The 19,814-nt window shown below is 45.2% G+C and overlaps 1 protein-coding gene across 1 annotated transcript in view; it reads right to left on the reverse strand.

Annotated features, from left to right (window-relative positions):
• Positions 1-19,814, reverse strand: part of LOC310870334 (receptor-interacting serine/threonine-protein kinase 2-like) — a 76,379-nt gene that overhangs the window by 21,684 nt on the left and 34,881 nt on the right. The window lies entirely within an intron of this gene.

Below are 19,814 nucleotides of genomic sequence, written 5' to 3' on the forward strand. Positions count from 1 at the left end.
CCTTTCGGGACCCTCGGTTACCTTTTCTGTATTTTGGACGGCGGGTACCGTAAATTAGGGTCCCTTGAAAGTTAATCCACTCTCAAATAGACGCAGCTGTACCACTGTCTGGTCACGGACACCGCTTGAGTGTGTTTGAGATGTTTAGATGCAGAGTAGCAGTAGGAGACCGCGGGAACGTGTGCGAATGAGCGTTAATCGGCGTTGCCGCTTCTCTGAAATTCTCTCTTCCCAACTTTTTTTCAGAAATCAGAATTGGATCTTGAAGAGGATTGCAGTCCTCGACAAGTCAGAGATAATCATTATCTCATGAATCCCCATTCATCATGTTCTGAAACAGTTTCCTCTTTAAAACTGTGTTTCTAAAATGTCTGAGCCCAGAGCCAATAGAGGAGTTGCGATTAACGCTTCGCACACGTTTCCACGCTCTCCTGCTACTCTATACATCTTTGAAACATCTCATCAGCACTCCGTCTATTTGAGAGTGGATTAACTTTCAAGGGACCCTAGGGTACCGCCGTCTAAATTACAGAAAAGGTAACCGAGGGTCCCGAAAGGGGCTAGTAGTCCCAAGCCTCATCCACGATGTCTCTGGCTGGGTCTTTGCATGCTATTGGTCAACCATTTCCACACCATGCTTCCAGAACGTGTCAGACCGGCTGGTGGAGAGCTGAACGATGCCTGAGGCTGCATGCTGGACCGCCTGGACGAGGCCCAAGGCTGCAGGCCGGCCAACGTGGGCTGATGGGCTCTGTGAAGAGGCACGGTCACACTCGACAGTCAGTTGGCTCCATGGTCCACGGAACTGCGGAGTGGAAGACAAAAGAACTCCAGGGAGTGACCCCCCCGGATGTTGAGTTAGTGGCAGGCCTTACTGAAGCCTGTTGTACAGTGTTGATTACAATATAAAAAAAGATATATACACACACACACACAATTTACAGATTAAACAAGTGTAATTCTAAAGTGACAAAGAATTGAGCAGACAGCATTGGAACTTGAACATTAAAAAATTAAGCTGATAAATGGCTACTCTCTCTTGATTGGCTGAAACGAGAAATGTATTTTCTGTTTATTAAAGAGCTGGAGAGACAGGGAGACCCCTGTTACTGAACAAACACTCTAGTCTATAGGGGAGACGGGGGTAATGTGAGACACTTTTTACATTTGCTCCCCTGTAGGCGAGCTAAAATGATATATCAGTCAAATTTACATATTTCCCATTCATTTGGGATGTTTCCTAAAAATGGAAATGATTAGAATGAATCCAAGACAAAGGGCAGTGAAAATATGATTGTTTTAAAAAAAGTGGTCAGGTGTCTCACTTTACCCCAGGGCTGGGGTAAAGTGAGACAGACCAGCAAAATCAATGGGGTAAAGTGAACCACTTATTCTTTTCACTTTAAAACTACCATAAAAACACTTATTTTAACAGTTAGAACACTGACAGCTAGCTTGACAACCACACATTCCAAAACTAATGTCAGACTAGTAACAGAATCATGGGAATTGGTCATTAACCACATTATCTTTCTAAACACTTGAAAGTAAGTCTGAACAGAATCAAAGACAACATTCTGTAATTCAAAATGTTTTAATTAACATTCAAATGATTAAAACACAACACACACGCACACAATTCACATCTCTACAAAAAGCAACACTTGCTAAAAGAGATAAACGTTTCTCTCGGTCGAAGTTTCCCCCCATTTAACCCATTAAGACCGGGAATGTATCTGTGTCACTTTAGCATAGTAGACAGCAATTGGGTTCGGAACACTTGACCCTTAGAGCAGGCTAGTAGGGGCTCAGCACCATCAGAACCAGCTAGAACAGCTACAGCTACAACTAGGCCTACTCTACATTCCAGCCCTGAAGGTTACAGTTTGTAAATACATCAACGATGTGATTATAATCCATTTCTAATGGATGAAGCCTTGGCCTGGAAGAGAGGTCATCAGGTGGTCTCCAAATGTCTTAGAGTGTTTCAACCCTCAACAACTACACTCTCCAGTTGGCGGGTCAGCAGTGATTTGGCCAAGTCACTGCCCCTCTCCTCCAGGCCCCCAGCTATAGACAAATCTGTGGAGGGGCGCCCCGGGCACAGCCATCACTGAGGTGAAACCAGCTATAGCATTGGCCACACCCGGCCAACAGGGAACGTAGTGACCTTCTGGCCAGGTGCAGCAAACCAGTGCTGACCACACCCCAGCGACCAGCTCGCCCAGGGAACCCCCCGAAGATCCGCCCACTGTCCTTTCTGTCATGCCTGAACCAACAGGAGGCTCCCTCGGCCTTGTGTGTTCTTGGGGGACTGCAGGCACTGAGGTCTCTAGGACTATGGTTTGCCTCATGCCTATAGGGTTCTCCTACATCTCACCAGACTGTTCGTCTGTGCGGTGTGCATGTGTTCATCCTTGTCCAGTGTCCACACTTAGCCTTACTCTGGTGTATTTGAGTCAAAGAAGCCTTCTCTGAGTCTGTGTCACTGGCATTGTTGTTGTCGTTGAATCTGTCCTATCGAGTCTCCCTTCCTCCCCTCCTCTCGGGAGACTCTGGGGGTATTGCTTATTTGTACGTTCTGTAGCTTGCTTGGTGCCCTCTTGCGAGTGCTGCGACAGGGGCTGCTGGCCCCTGTTACCCCGCCAGTCTTTCCTGGAGGTCAGCTGTCTCTCCAGCGTCACTGACCTTCCTCGGTTGCCATCCAGACTTTCCTGGAAGTCACTGGTTTCTAAAGGTGAGGATTTGCTCTCTCTGTGTGGTTCCTCCACGCTGTTTAGGTTGTGGCAGCTTCTTCGCCACATCACATTTCAGAACATGTGCCACATCGTTTTCCTTTATAGCAAATGTGGGTCTCTCCCATGCTTTCGTGTTTCCCAGGATTCTTCTGATCATTTGTGCAATTGTGCATATATTTCTGGTGTATTATCTTCTTTTCTGCCTTGCTCTCAGCGGCTGCCTTCTCCATCTCTACGAGGGCGGTTCCACCCCAGGTTGTCTTTCTGGTGTATCTTGGCATTTCCTACAATGTTTATGACATAGAAAATAAAACATATGCAATGTAATATTAGATTAAAATATGTTTAAGACTGAACTTAACTTGTGCCTCATGGTGGGGTAATGTGAGACAGTGTCTCGCTTTACCCCAGAGCATTTGTCTCACTTTACCCCACACCCACATTTTGGTAAACAGGACCTCTTTTAGCAATTCAGGCTAATCTTCAGCTAGCAGCAATCTCATGGATGTATATGATGGTAGTTCATCAACGTGTATGATTTAAGTTTTTCTACCTGAATTAATTTGCTTTGACACAACAGCTGATTATGTCGACGACAAGAAAATTTACTTTTACATGCAAAAAACATATTTTTGTGAAAAAAACATGCTTACCACAGCACAATAAGGTCCTCTCCTCCATGGCAGGTAGGAAATGGGAGGGGCTTCAACATATAATGGTCACATGACACAAATGTCTTGTGGTCTTGTGATACAGGGGGTGTCTCACATTACCCAGTGTCTCACATTACCCCCGTCTCCCCTAGCAATGATTATGGCCACTATCCGAATATTCATGAGTTTCAAATGTGGTCTTACGCCTGCAATATTGGGATCAACACAGGTGTTTCAAATGTGTCTGATTGGCATGATAAAACTATGTTCTACAATCAGACAAAACGATACACCCGTGTGTCCCCAACATGGCAGGTGTAGAACTACATTTGAAACGCATGAAGTGATTTAACAAAACACTTTTTGTTTTAACCAAAAAAATATCACGTAGGCCTACCGTAGGAGTAGCCCTAGGAGTGACCAGAGTCAGGACTTAGCTCTGGTCCATGGTTAGCCCCTCTCGGCACCCTCCGTAAAGTTTCTGAAATTCGGACTTTACTTTACTGAAATTCTATTGACTTCCCATTGTACCGCCTCCAGCACCGGGACTGGCTAGCTGCGCGTCCCTACGTTCCTGCCTCTGATCTGCTCTGTCTATATTTGTCATAATGACTGGATACCCACAAGAAATGTAATTGGGCCTTAGATGTCAAATTCTCAGGCATCTTCAAATCATGTATATATTGATTGATTGATGGATTGAAATATATAACAGTTTGCAGAATTACAGTACAATTGAAGCACAACTCAATATAAAGACTGTTAACTGTGAGTGGACGACCCAAACAAGCATTACACTTGTTTCCTCTGTAGGACAAATTCATCCTGAAACATAAAATAATTGTGGGTTAACGTCACCAACTCAGCGAGGGTGGTGATGCTATGACTTTATGGTGTAGATTCTGTAGAAGGAGCACTGTGACTCTAAGAAATGCTCAAGAGCCTGAATGCCTCCATCATGTGGAACATTTGTGTATAGCGCTTCCACAACAAAAGTCACCAATATACAATCTGAGGGTAGTGGGGCCAGGGACTCCAACATTGCAATTAAATGACCAGTATCTTTTACAAAAGAAGGGAGCTCTTAGGCTATAGGTCTGATAAAATAATCTACAAAAGCAGAGATATTAGAGGTTAGAGAATCGATGCCTGACACTATGGGGCGCCCAGGAGGTTGTGTGGGATTCTTGTGGACCTTAGGAATGGTATAAAACACCGGAATTCTGGGATTTTGCACACAAAGGAATTTAAACTCTTTTTGGGTTATTTCTTCTGAATGAGAAATAATAACCTCTGAAATAATCGTTTGGAATTAAAGGGTAGGATCGCCTGGTAGACGACTATAGAAGTGTCCTGCAACTGTCGTGTACACAATTATACAATATTAACAGACATTCGTTAGCCAATCACAAGCACATATTTTCTGTGGTCACATGGTACAAGTATACCATTAATTATTAATTGGACTGTCATTGTAGAATTACTGTTGCCATAGTATTGTGCATATCATGGATATATATATTCTGGTTTATTTCACTTCATATTACACATTTAGTTGTATTTCTAGGGACTCTGTGTACTAAACCTTAGTTGGTCTAGGGACTTTAGGCACTAAACCTTAGTCAGCTGGTCTAGGGACTTTATGCACTAAACCTTAGTCAGCTGGTCTAGGGACGTTGTGCACTAAACCTTAGTCAGCTGGTCTAGGGACGTTGTGCACTAAACCTTAGTCAGCTGGTCTAGGGACTTTATGCACTAAACCTTAGTCAGCTGGTCTAGGGACGTTGTGCACTAAACCTTAGTCTGCTGGTCTAGGGACGTTGTGCACTAAACCTTAGTCAGCTGGTCTAGGGACTTTATGCACTAAACCTTAGTCAGCTGGTCTAGGGACGTTGTGCACTAAACCTTAGTCAGCTGGTCTAGGGACGTTGTGCACTAAACCTTAGTCAGCTGGTCTAGGAACTTTGTGCACTAAACCTTAGTCAGCTGGTAGGGACGTTGTGCACTAAACCTTAGTCAGCTGGTCTAGGGACGTTGTGCACTAAACCGTAGTCAGCTGGTCTAGGGACTTGGTGCACTAAACACAAGCACAACTACTACAGACGTAACGCCTCGGGATCTCCCAGAAGGAAGCCAATAATGTTGCTCTGGAGAAGGAAGTCTGGAGCACTCTGGTGGAGCTGTTGCCCCCCGTGACTCGACTACGGATAAGTGGTTGAAGATGGATGGATGTATGAACATACTGAACTGACATATTTCCTGAAACAGAGAGCTGGTTGTTCTGTTGGAACAGGTTTTCTGCATAAGTGATAATTATTACACAATAGTCAACGTCATTTCTAAGTTTACATTTATTGTCACATCATATGGTACAAGCTCTTTGTGTGTGTTCACAAAACTAAAAATTATATTTCAATTTCTCTTTTTAAACAACAATTTGAACACATTGAAAAGAGCAGATCTACAGTATAGGCTATTCTCACCAATCTCACCCCAAAAAACTATGGGAAAATACAAATAACAACACTTTAACAACAAATACAAACTTAACTGAAATTGAAAAAATAAGAACAATGATAAAAGTAAAACAAAATAGAACCTTTTCTCCCCCCCCCCCCCCCTCTCTTCTGAATGGATAAAGTTGGTATCCCGACCCAAAAATGTATTTTCCATTTGCTAGAGATGAGAGACATTGAGACCCCCATTGAGACACGAAGCTTGTAGGTCTGCTATTTTAGAAAAATCGAAGAACCACTGACATAGAAACATAACTTTTTCAGAAAACTGTCAGGATGTAGAAGACATTTTTAGAATCTGATCTCAGGTCAAAATGGGTTAAATAAATACTTTTTGAAAAGGGTTTCTAGCCACGGCTAATTTAGAACCCCTGTATAGATTCTCTGGAGCTCATGCTGAACCCTTTACCACATTGGTTACATTATGGTGCTTGTCTCCTGTGTTTCTCTGATCATCTATGACTGAACCTTTTCCCACCCTGATCAGTGGTAGGGCTTCTCTCCTGTATGGATTCTCTGGTGCTTTTTGAGAGACCCTCCCGCAGTGAACCCTTTCCCACACTGATCACAGTGATAGGGTTTCTCTCCTGTATGGATTCTCTGGTGTTGTTTGAGAGGACCTTCGCGGCTGAACCCTCTCCCACACTGGTCACAGTGATAGGGTTTCTCTCCTGTATGGATTCTCTGGTGTTGTTTGAGATGATCTCTGCGGCTGAACCCTTTCCCACACTGATCACAGTGATAGGGTTTCTCTCCTGTATGGATTCTCTGGTGCTTATTGAGAGCCCCTCCCTCACTGAACCCTTTCCCACACTGATCACAGTGATAGGGTTTCTCTCCTGTGTTGATTCTCTGGTGTAGTTTGAGAGGACCTTCGCGGCTGAACCCTCTCCCACACTGGTCACAGTGATAGGGTTTCTCTCCTGTATGGATTCTCTGGTGTAGTTTGAGATGAGCTCTGCGGCTGAACCTTGTCCCACACTGATCACAGTGATAGGGTTTCTCTCCTGTATGGATTCTCTGGTGCTTTTTGAGAGTCCCTCCCTCACTGAACCCTTTCCCACACTGATCACAGTGATAGGGTTTCTCTCCTGTATGGATTCTCTGGTGTAGTTTGAGAGTATGTCTGCGGCTGAACCTTGTCCCACATTGATAGGGTTTCTCTCCTGTATGGATTCTCTGGTGCTTTTTGAGAGTCCCTCCCTCACTGATCACAGTGAAAGGGTTTCTCTCCTGTATGGATTCTCAGGTGTAGTTTGAGAGTATGTCTGCGGCTGAACCCTTTCCCACACTGGTCACAGTGATAGGGTTTCTCTCCTGTATGGATTCTCTGGTGTTGTTTGAGATTATCTCTGCGGCTGAACCCTTTCCCACACTGATCACAGTGATAGGGTTTCTCTCCTGTATGGATTCTCTGGTGCTTATTGAGAGCCCCTCCCTCACTGAACCCTTTCCCACACTGATCACAGTGATAGGGTTTCTCTCCTGTGTGGATTCTCTGGTGTAGTTTGAGAGGACCTTCGCGGCTGAACCCTCTCCCACACTGGTCACAGTGATAGGGTTTCTCTCCTGTATGGATTCTCTGGTGTAGTTTGAGAGGATCTTCGCGGCTGAACCCTCTCCCACACTGGTCACAGTGATAGGGTTTCTCTCCTGTATGGATTCTCTGGTGTAGTTTGAGATGAGCTCTGCGGCTGAACCTTGTCCCACACTGATCACAGTGATAGGGTTTCTCTCCTGTATGGATTCTCTGGTGCTTTTTGAGAGTCCCTCCCTCACTGAACCCTTTCCCACACTGATCACAGTGAAAGGGTTTCTCTCCTGTATGGATTCTCAGGTGTAGTTTGAGAGTATGTCTGCGGCTGAACCTTTCCCACACTGATCACAGTGATAGGGTTTCTCTCCTGTGTGAGCTCTCTGGTGTATTTTGAGTCTCTTGCTTGTTGAGATGTTTCCCCCAGCCTGATCACAGTAGGTAAGTTTCTTCACAGGTAGATGGTCAGGAAACACATCTAGGATGTGGGGAGATAATTAATCATAAAAAAAATATATTATTTATATATATATGTCAGAGTCTGTTCCATGCACAATACAGAATTCAGGACGGCAACAGTAACTTTCAGGCCATTGGAGATTTGGCGAGTCGGGGACTGATTTGTTCCACAGCTGATTATAAGGGGTCCCCAAACTACAGCCCGCCGTAGTTTGGGGGCCGTCATTTTATGTGGCCCGCCTGCCTCAAGCAAAAAGAAGAAAAAAAAATATATATATATAGGATTTTATTACATTTTTTCATTAGCACTGGATGAGAGCAAATAATTAGATTAATAAATTAAGATTAATTTGTATTATTGCTCTTGTATTGCTATTGGAGACACTGGGGAGGCACTGGGGGGACAATGGGTGACGCTGGGCAGGCACTGGGGAGACACTGGGAAGGCACTCAGGGGGACACTGGGGAGGCACTGAGGGGACACTGGGGAGGCACTGGGGAGACACTGGGGAGGCACTCAGGGAGGCACTGGGGAGGCACTCAGGGGGACACTGGGAGGCACTGGGGAGACACTGGGGAGACACTGGGGAGGCAACTCAGGGGGACACTGGGAGGCACTGGGGAGACACTCAGGAGGACACTGGGGAGACACTCAGGAGGACACTGGGGAGGCACTGGGGAGGCACTCAGGGGGACACTGGGAGGCACTCAGGGGGACACTGGGAGGCACTCAGGGAGGCACTGGGGAGGCACTTTAACTGGGGAGACACTCAGGGGGACACTGGGGAGGCACTCAGGGGGACACTGGGGCACTGGGGAGACACTGGGGAGGCACTCAGGGGGACACTGGGGAGGCACTTTGCAGACACTGGGCAGACACTGCAGGGCAGACACTGGGGTGGCACTTGGGGAGGCACTGGATGAGAGCAAATAATTAATTAATAAATTAAGATTAATTTGTATTATTGCTCTTGTATTGCTATTGGAGACACTGGGGAGGCACTGGGGGGACAATGGGTGACGCTGGGGAGACACTGGGGAGGCACTCAGGGGGACACTGGGGAGGGACTGAGGGGGACACTGGGGAGGCACTCAGGGGGACACTGGGGAGGCACTGAGGGGACACTGGGGAGGCACTCAGGGAGGCACTGGGGAGGCACTCAGGGAGGCACTGGGGAGACACTCAGGGGGACACTGGGGAGGCACTCAGGGGGACACTGAGGCACTGGGGAGACACTGGGGAGGCACTCAGGGGGACACTGGGGAGGCACTTTGCAGACACTGGGCAGACACTGCAGGGCAGACACTGGGGTGGCACTTGGGGAGGCACTGGATGAGAGCAAATAATTAGATTAATAAATTAAGATTAATTTGTATTATTGCTCTTGTATTGCTATTGGAGACACTGGGGAGGCACTGGGGGGACAATGGGTGACGCTGGGGAGACACTGGGGAGGCACTCAGGGGGACACTGGGGAGGCACTGAGGGGGACACTGGGGAGGCACTCAGGGGGACACTGGGGAGGCACTGAGGGGACACTGGGGAGGCACTCAGGGAGGCACTGGGGAGGCACTCAGGGAGGCACTGGGGAGACACTCAGGGGGACACTGGGGAGGCACTCAGGGGGACACTGAGGCACTGGGGAGACACTGGGGAGGCACTCAGGGGGACACTGGGGAGGCACTTTGCAGACACTGGGCAGACACTGCAGGGCAGACACTGGGGTGGCACTTGGGGAGGCACTGGATGAGAGCAAATAATTAGATTAATAAATTAAGATTAATTTGTATTATTGCTCTTGTATTGCTATTGGAGACACTGGGGAGGCACTGGGGGGACAATGGGTGACGCTGGGGAGACACTGGGGAGGCACTCAGGGGGACACTGGGGAGGCACTGAGGGGGACACTGGGGAGGCACTGGGGAGGCACTCAGGGGGACACTGGGGAGGCACTGAGGGGACACTGGGGAGGCACTGGGGAGGCACTCAGGGAGGCACTGGGGAGGCACTCAGGGGGACACTGGGAGGCACTGGGGAGACACTGGGGAGACACCTCAGGGGGACACTGGGAGGCACTGGGGAGACACTCAGGAGGACACTGGGGAGACACTCAGGAGGACACTGGGGAGGCACTGGGGAGGCACTCAGGGGGACACTGGGAGGCACTCAGGGGGACACTGGGGAGGCACTTGGGAGACACTGGGGAGGCACTCAGGGGGACACTGGGAGGCACTCAGGGGGACACTGGGGAGGCACTTGGGAGACACTGGGGAGGCACTCAGGGGGACACTGGGAGGCACTGGGGAGACACTCAGGGGGACACTGGGGAGGCACTCAGGGGGACACTGAGGCACTGGGGAGACACTGGGGAGACACTCAGAGGGACACTGGGGAGGCACTCAGGGGGACACTGGGAGGCACTGGGGAGGCACTGGGGAGACACTCAGGGGGACACTGGGGAGGCACTCAGGGGGACACTGAGGCACTGGGGAGACACTGGGGAGGCACTCGGGGGGACACTGGGGAGACACTGGGGAGGCACTGGGAGACACTCAGGGGGACACTGGGGAGGCACTTTGCAGACACTGGGCAGACACTGCTGGGCAGACACTGCAGGGCAGACACTGGGGTGGCACTTGGGGAGGCACTGGGGAGGTACTGGACATTTCATATCACACACACACCATGATTCACTAGGCCCCTGGCCTCAAAAAAAAAAAAAACAGCTTGGCATGGCACGATTTATTTCAAGCATGGCGCAGCGCCATGCCAACAACATTGTGCAGGAAACCCTGGCACTGTTGCATGTACAGTACATGCACTATGCAGCCCTGTAGTGCTGCATGTACAGTATGTGCACTGGTTATCAATATTTGGTTATGTGTGGCTTTCTGGAGAAAAAAAATGTTTACGTTTAGGCACCCCTGCGATCGTCACACCTTTTCTGTTACAAAGTCACAGAAAAGAAAGAAAGAAAATCACATAATAGAAATATTCGGCGATGTACTCCAATCCAATCCACGATTGCCGACATATTCGTCCCATCGACCAACCTTAACTCCTGCGAGTTGCTTGATTCCATATTTAGATATTATCTTATCTTATCTCTTATTGACCCATAACCGATTGGAAGTTCAAACTTGGTTAAAACAAAATGTTGACTCATTGAAAAGTAATTCTTGCTTGGATACATATTTTTTTAGCAGACCTTGATTTGTACCGTTCTTCCCCATGCTTGTCCATGCAAACTGTTAATCAAGTTTTCAATCAATGGATCAATGAAGCAGCACATACCTATTCCGTGTAACTTTACGACAGGATTCAACATGGCTTCCTCCAGCAGTCTGCGTCCCGAGTCCATCTCTCTCAGTTCAGCCTCTGAAACAATAATAAGTTTGCACTTAAGTTTTCACACAAATATTCTTCCAAATGTAGTTTTTTTTTTGTGGAACTGAATGCACGCCTTCCTGAGAGATTGTGTGTTAATTTTATAGAGCGTCGCAGTCCCGCCCCCCTTTCATGACGACGTGAGATCCAGAAGTGAATTCCCCCGTTAATTTTCTCCTTAGACTTTTCAAAAAGTATTTATTTAAAAGACGTTTACGCCGCAGACAAAGACAACTCGAGTTGTGACAAATCATGACAACAAACAACATTTTGGGCAGAAACTAATAATTACAAAGAAGATTAACAGCATTATAACTTGGGTCTCAACCCATGTGGTATACATGATCAGATGTCCCTGTGGTTTAGCAAATATCGGTGAAACTACTAGACAGTTAAAACAGAGAATGAGTGAAGAGTGAAGAGCTCTATTCGAAGAAATGACCGTGAATATCCTGTTGCCAGGAGGCAACAGGATATTGGTTCGACATGCGTCCGCACCTCGGACTAGCTTGTTATGGTTAGGTTAGGGTTTGAGGTGGGTTGTTTACTGGATACACACATTGCAAACCCTCCACCCAAAAGGGCTGAATGATGAGCTATTATTAAATGTTATGCTGTATGTAATCCATAAAATGTATTCATTTCATTATTGATTTGAAATTCTTGTCCAGTGGGGTGCCACAAGCACTATGTGTGGTTTTTTTATACTTCATGTCCACTCTTGTTTGAGTATGGGTATGAGTATAACCTTATTTTGATATTAATTTACTTATAAATTGTACGTTGCGTTTGTGGCACGACTTTGATATTATTCCCTGTATTGTTGCAATTGGTGACTTTCAATAATATTCTAGGAATGTTCTACAGAAGTACTGCACCTTAAGTCACATGGCTGGGTTTTTCACAGCTGCTATCTGATGAATGATTAATATATTCAATTTGATTGGTTGTCTAACCCTACAGTTGTGTATTTAATGAATGTCAGCCAATTCTTAAACTATGCCTGAAGAAGGCCGAAACGTTGCTACGACTCTTATCTAAATAAAAAACTCTTGAACCAGCAAGTGGCGGTGTACGGGTCTCTCCTCCTTCTCTGAAATGTCTATAGGCCTAAGGAAAATGAACGGGGAGTCATTTCCTGGGCCCTGGTAGGGGGCGGGACTGCAACGCTATATTTTCTACATTGTTTTGGAGACCGACGAGTCCTGGCACACGGAAAAGCAATAAACATGTGAAATGTAAACAAGACAATAGGCCAGGGGTACTCAACTGGCGGACCGCGGTCCGCGACCGGACCGCGGACCACCTCTTTGCGGACCACTTTTTTTAAGTTAATAATATAAATAACATCAGATGGTACATTTCTCATGTGAAATTGCTGGAAAGGCCTCCAAAATGTCCCCCAAGGGCCTCCAAAATTCTGGCGCGCGCTATGCGCGCGCACAGTGTGGCCTGCCAGTGCGTATAACTCCCGGCCTGATTTGGAGTTCCACTCCGGGCCTGCACTCTGCACCCCATTATTGGTTGGGTGGAAGGGGATCTGATTTGTATAAGCTTGGCTTGACCATACTAAACGGGCATAGAGCCCCGCTCTCCGAAGGACGCCGCGCATGGGACCGGACCTCGGTCTTATTCCAAAAAAAATTGTGGACCTTCATCATTTCTAGTTGAGGACCCCTGCAATAGGCTTTTGTGAGATATACTGACATACCACGCACACACACACACACACACACACACACACACACACTACAGTTAAGCGCACACACCACCTATCTTGGAGAGTTGGAGGGGTGTACAATCACTCGACAGATACACATGCACGATCTCAGACTCTCATGCACGGTGGTCTGAAACCCACCAAATCTGTCTCTCTTTTGAAGATATTCAGAATTATGATTGGAGAGTACCATTGTCCAGCACATACACCAGCTTAAGAAATGTGAATCCCTGGCCTCCTTCAAAACCGCTAAACAGCACGGGGCGGCTGCAATTCAAAACTGGCCCCTGTAAAAAGTCCTTCACTCCTGTATTTTGAGGGGCGTTAGCCCCCTCCTATGACCAGCTTTACAGGTTGAAGACAAAAAATTGAGGGCAGAAAAGTGAAGACGGAAAAGTGAGGACACGCATTGTACATTTGTGATGATTGCATTGGTTGAGCATGGAATTTGATGTATGATCATAAGATCTTAAGAGCGCCCCTCACTTCACACGGGTGTGATATTTACACTTAAAACACACACACACACACACACACACACACACTCACACACACACTTTTGCAATTCATACATGTATTGAAATGTATTGTAAAGCTCCAAGCTGTCCATTATCCTGCACTCTTTCTAAATAAACATGCATTTCTTCAAACGTTGCTATTCCTCTCCTGCAGTCTGTTATTCACCAGCCTGGGGGTCCACCTATGCTTTCTATGGCAGTGGTTCCCAAACTTCTTCATGTCAAGGACCCCCAAATTGACATTAATTAGCCCGCGGACCCCAATTTGAAAATATATGCCAGGGACCCCCATAAGAGAAGTTTTTTATGTCTCTAGCAGTGATTTTCAACCCGTTTAATTTCAAGGACCCCCCCAGTTTGACATGCATTAGTCTACGGACAGTACATTTAATAATGAATAGCATTTCTAATTAATTAGAGCGACAGAGAGAGAGAGAGAGAGAGAGGGGGGGGGGGGGGGGGGGAGTGCGTGTGTGCGTCAATTTAGCAAAGGTGCAGACGATCAGAAATCAGCAGAAAGAGACCGAGGTTTGCGCTACTCTATGCCGAATTGAAGTGGACTCGCTCGGACCCAGACTTTTTCCCCTCCTCCCTGGAAATAAAAACGTCTGGGTTTCCATTCCGAGGCTAGTTTTGTTCACCACCATTCAGTCATAACTTAAGTTCTCAACGGTTAGACCAACCTGTTACTCTGTGTAACTTGAGGACGGGCTTCAGCATGGCTTCCAGCAGTCTCTCCATCTCTCTGTGTTCCGTTGGAAAGCCTCTGGGCGACATCATCTCTCTGTTGAAAAGCTCCAATAGTTCCAGCTCGCTCCGCGGTGACAGTCCGCATTTGAGGTATGCTTTCAGCAGCTCTGATACAGTGACTGACATGGTCTCTGTCTGTCTGTGTGGAACAATAACAATAAATACTAATAATAAATATGTGACAGTCTAGTTCTAGTAACTGGAGATGCATGAATCTTCGTCCGAGCATGGACATGTAAACACCCCGCCTGCCTCTGATTGGCCTACCGACACCCTCCGAGGTATGGAAGCCAAAAGGTGCCAAAATTCAAATTAAATGGCAAGTATACGAAAAGTCAATTGAAATAAGAGAATGCTTTTTCATTTTAAGGTCATTAACACTTTTTTCAGACAAAAATACATCTAAAATGCAATAGCATTTACATTTCATCTCCAGGTGTGCTCATTCTATGACAGAAATAAAATGATAAATAAATGATAATTAGATTTTACATTTTCATAAAATTGTCTGCTAATTTAGTGGACAATATTAAAATGCTATTGCAATTGTGAAAATGAAAATAAAAAAAGATAAATACTTTTTAATCTTCAGGTCATTAATGCATTTTTTGAGACAAAAATAAATAAACAATGCAATGGTATTTACATTTCATCTACTCATTCTATGATAGCCCTAGAACGGCTCTTGTTGTTACATACAGTATGTACAGTATTTACGAAGTATAATTAAATGATCACAGGCATTCTAGGTCTAATTCTATGACAGAATGAAAAAGCAAATCACATTCAATTCAAATGGATCCTTAAGCCAAATTCCAATACCCCAAATCTCGGCCACTCGCTCACTCACACTCGCTCACTCCAGCATGGTGGTGTTACGGTGAAATTGGTGACCTGCTGAAATATGTGAAAATCTTGCAGACATCACATAATGCAGTGTCCGAATGAAAATCGTTGCAGTTTGTTCATTAGCAAAGTTCAACCTAGCGGTATTCAGGCCACATATTTAAAGACCTCCATGTAGTTGTGTGAAGTCCACAGGATGGTAACATATTTCGGCAGGTCACCAATTTCACCATACTTTGCCATGCTGTAGTGACTGAGTGGGAGTGAGCGAGTGGCTGAGATTTTGGGTATTGGAATTTGGCTTTAGCTAAAGTGATGGCTCTGGAAAGTGACTTCATAGGCCAACACCTTAGAGGTCTACTCTCCAACCGTGACATACCCAAGCCGTGCGGTAGGTGGCAGTATGCCCATGCAGGTAGTGCTGCAGGGAATGGAATATCTTCTCTGGTATGGAAGCATTGATTGATTGATTGATTGAAATATTTATTAACAGTTTGTAGAATTTTACAGTACATTTTAAGCACAAACTCAATACAAAGACTGTTAACTGTGAGTGGACGACCCAATTAAGCATTACACTTGTTTACAACAGGGTCCACATTGTTCAATTCATCAAAACATTTAGAGACATACAAATAGACACTTCTATGTAGCTAAAGAACAGAACAGGAATTCATCATATAGGAAGCAAAAAGGGAAAAGATACATATACAGTGAGGGGAAATGGGGTGGGGGGGGGGGGGGATTCAGATTTTACAGAGGCCAGTTTCGAATTGCAGCCATCCGTAGGTGCCCTTTGAGAGCGGTTTTGAAGGAGTCAAGGGATTCACATGTCTTAATGACTGTTGGTAGGGCGTTCCACATTTTGGTGGCATAGGAGCGAAAATAATTTAGTCCCTTGTTTGTGCCGAATCTGGGTTGTACATGGTTTGTTGTACTCCCTCTGGTGTTGTGGGTGTGGACTTCGTTTACACTAAGGAAGTATTTAGACAGGTACATGGGTATCTTGGTGGTGTATCGAATCTTGTGGACCAGACCCATTGCAAGATGCTGTACTCTGTCGTCGACCCTAAGCCATCCCAGCCTGTCAAAGTGGGCAGGGGTGAGGTGGGTTCGGGGGGTGAGGCCAAGTAGGAGCCTGACCAGTTTGTTTTGGGAGGTCTGGAGCCTTGTTTTAAGGGCCTTTGAGGTGCTGTGGTACCAAGAGGTGCATGCATGCATAGTCAAAGAAACCTTGTACGAGGGCTCCTGTTAAGGTCTTCAAGATGCATGTTTTTGTTGACCAGTGAGAGGCTGCAAGAGCTCCAAATTGTTGTGAAAGGAATGGGACAGCACTTTGAAGATGAGAAGATGAGTCCGCCATTCATGACACTTTGCATCACTTACAAAAAACATGTCCTTTATTCACAGCCAGTGCTTTAAACATATAATTTATATGTAACCAAAAAGGTGTAGCCTGAAGCCGAGGCTTTATTTGAAGAGTACTTTCCACTGGTTGAAAACCACTGGCAGAGGTCTACTTGGTAGTTGGTACATAATACATAGGCCTATAGGCTACGACTGTCCATTGTATTCCATTGGCTAACCTTAAAATACATCACATCCCCAAAAGGTTTGGTAATTAATTGGGTAGCACTGCTTCTGGGTTTGTTGGGAGCATCGAGGCCCCTCATGCTCTGCTGGATGTCTACGACTACCACAGATGACAGCAGCCGGGCAGAAGATTCCAGAAGACATGAAGTAAAAAATAACACTCCAGAAACATACTGTTTGAGATGATGCACACTGGGAAACCTAGGATATTCAGCATGTGGACGTGGACCGTCTGACTGTGATGGTTGCGGGCTTGCGGCACCGTGCGCTTGTGTTTGGAGTTCATCCATGGTGTAAAAATGTTCCGACACTACCACAGTGTGGTGAAGCATGATATTGCACAATTACTGCTTCATTGAATACAAAAAGAAAAACAATGCTTTATGTTGATAATTCTGCCTATTAAATCCAAAATCAAAATTAATTCCGTAGGACTATGTGGTTTGCATGGGCTTGTGGGTCTTTATATTATTAATTAATAACATAACATAATTTCAAATTGAAATAATCATATTGAATAAAGGACCACAGTGGAAAGTTGGAAACAAGCCGTAGGCTTTCTTGGGTTTTAAATTCCTGTGCTTTTTTCTGCAAGCTGAAAGTAATCAATCAATCAATCATTATATTGATTGAATTTGCCCCAGTCAAACCAAACGCCATCATGCAGTCTGATCATGACAACTTCCTGTTATTCGACCAATCTGGTGTTCCAAATGCTGATAAAATGCCAAAGAAGAAGAACGGTTTGATACATACTTACTTTGATTCAAACGAAACGCAGGCAAACAGGTGTGTTTTTGTTGCAAAAAAATACTATTAGTGTTAAGTACGGTAATCCAATGCTGTTCTTGTTTTCTTGACCAAATGTTAATGTTATTTAGATGGCCATGCAGTTGTTTAGACAAATGCAATATTTTGTCTGCGGTGTCTAGTTTATTCGAGGCACCACTAGATGTTGTTCTCTCGGCACTCCAATGCGACGTGGAGAACTTTGACAGGAATCATGCTTATTCCAACAGTCTGACAGTCGATCTGGATAAAGGCCATGATGCATGGCTAAAATGTTCATTGTAAGTTTAATGTCGCAAAAAGTCATGTTCGGCTAACGACTGTTTGTTACTTTACAGTGTTTTCGGCGCAGGCAGAAATATACTTACCTCGAAGAAATGGAGGCACATATTGTTGGGAGTCTGCTCGGCGAGACTGTGAACATAAGCAGGAGCAATGGTCAGTCCATGTCATTTCTTTTAAAATGGGTATTTTATCGTCAACTGTTCACTCAGCAAATTGTTCAGCTATAGGCTATGCCTTCCTCGGTAGCGGCTATTAGTATTCAGCCCTTCCCAAGTAGTAGTAGCCTACGTCTCACACCTGAAGCATGATTTGTATGAGTTTATTATAGGCTTTGGGTAGGCTATGTGATAGACTTGTGTAAGCCAGGAAAAAAACGACTGAAGACATATGTTCCACAATGATTGAATATGACATGGTATTACTATTAAAGAACATATTCCTGAGTTTGAGTCTACTGTAATATCTTTGCCATGATAAACCTATGTCTTCTTAGTGAGTGAATCATCCAGTTGACCATCTCTGGAATTTTTAACTCCACTGTATGAAATGTATGTTCATCATACCCATTTCATGAATCTATATGCAACCAGGCCGAGTTCATTCTTCAGTGGTGATGTCTGTGGATGAAGCCAAAGGCACGGTTATGGTTGAGTGGATGGAGAGGAATGCAGCCAAAAGGAAGGAGGCAAGTGTCAAAGCCAGATGTAATTTATATGGCAACCTTATAGCCCATCAAGTCCACTATAACGACTAATTTAGACCTGAGGCCAATTTGAAAAACGCCTTCTAAATCCTAACTTTCTTTTGGAAAATTCCAAAATATTAAAACTGGGAAAGCATCAGTGTCATTTAGATGTTTCTGTATAGCAACAGGATTGTTAAAAAAAAATGGGAATAACTACAACCGTATAGCTTTTCCTGGTCTTAATGGGTTAACGAACTACAGTATACTGCCTGTCCAACATTAACCATGTTTTTTCTCTTGGTGTTTAAGTGTTTATGGATTTGTTAAGTCGGCCAGGTCAACAAGTATTCACCCTTGGTTGACAAATGTTTCACAGAAACCCTGCCTAACCTCTACCCATGTTCATCTGTGGTGTACAGGTGGATTTTGAAGACCTGAACGCCCACAACAAGGAGCTGCTGCTTCACCTCACCTCTTTGGTTGTGAAAGAGACTCCGTCCAAAGACAAGGCAAGTGAACACGGTTTCCATGCAATCAATATATTGACAATTTTGGCTTTTCCCGTAACGTGAAACTGATTGGTGGCCTGCACTGGAGATGTCCCTAGCCTTGTTTGTGCTGATATGTACCCCCCCCCCCCCCCCCTCCCTGAAACTGCATTCATAGGTGTGTGCTTCATATAATTGGTCCTCACTAATTTTCATAATAATTTTGTCTACTGTGGCTCGGAGGACTAGACACGTCAAAAACCTGCTTACCAGAGACATAATCGATGATTAATCTAATAGAAACTCATGCTTTCTAGTTTATATTACTGGAAAGTTGGCATGCTGTAATGGAATCCATTGTACTTGATCTAAAACATTGAAATTGTTTGCTGGGGGAAAAAAACTGCCTAATGGTGGTCTGTTAAATCGCTGCTATGAAACACGAAGTAGAAACAAATGGGTACTTATCATGAGCATTAATGAGGACCACTATATGGATTAAGTTGTCCATGAGTGATATGGCTTGTTGCATGAGCTCATAGTGTCATGATAACTGTACACCTGTCTCTTTTCTTTCCCTTTGCAGAAATACCTTAGCCGCCTGCCCTCGTCCAGGATTCCTGCTCCTCCAACTGGTATGCAAATTGATTTTCACTACACTTCTGCTTCACATCCATTTTGGCATTTGTATATATATTGACTGTTTTCTCCCAAATTTCTTTATTTTTAAAAACAAAAGCCTCTGTTCCAGCAGCCGTTGTGGCTGAACAGACAGGTATACATGTTTCTCTTTGTAAAGCTGACAATCACCTTAAGCATTCAGATTCAGATTTTACAGAGGCCAGTTTCGAA

The sequence above is a fragment of the Protomyctophum parallelum genome (genome assembly GCF_964188405.1).
Source record: "Protomyctophum parallelum genome assembly, chromosome: 14".
Taxonomy (NCBI): Eukaryota; Metazoa; Chordata; class Actinopteri; order Myctophiformes; family Myctophidae; genus Protomyctophum; species Protomyctophum parallelum.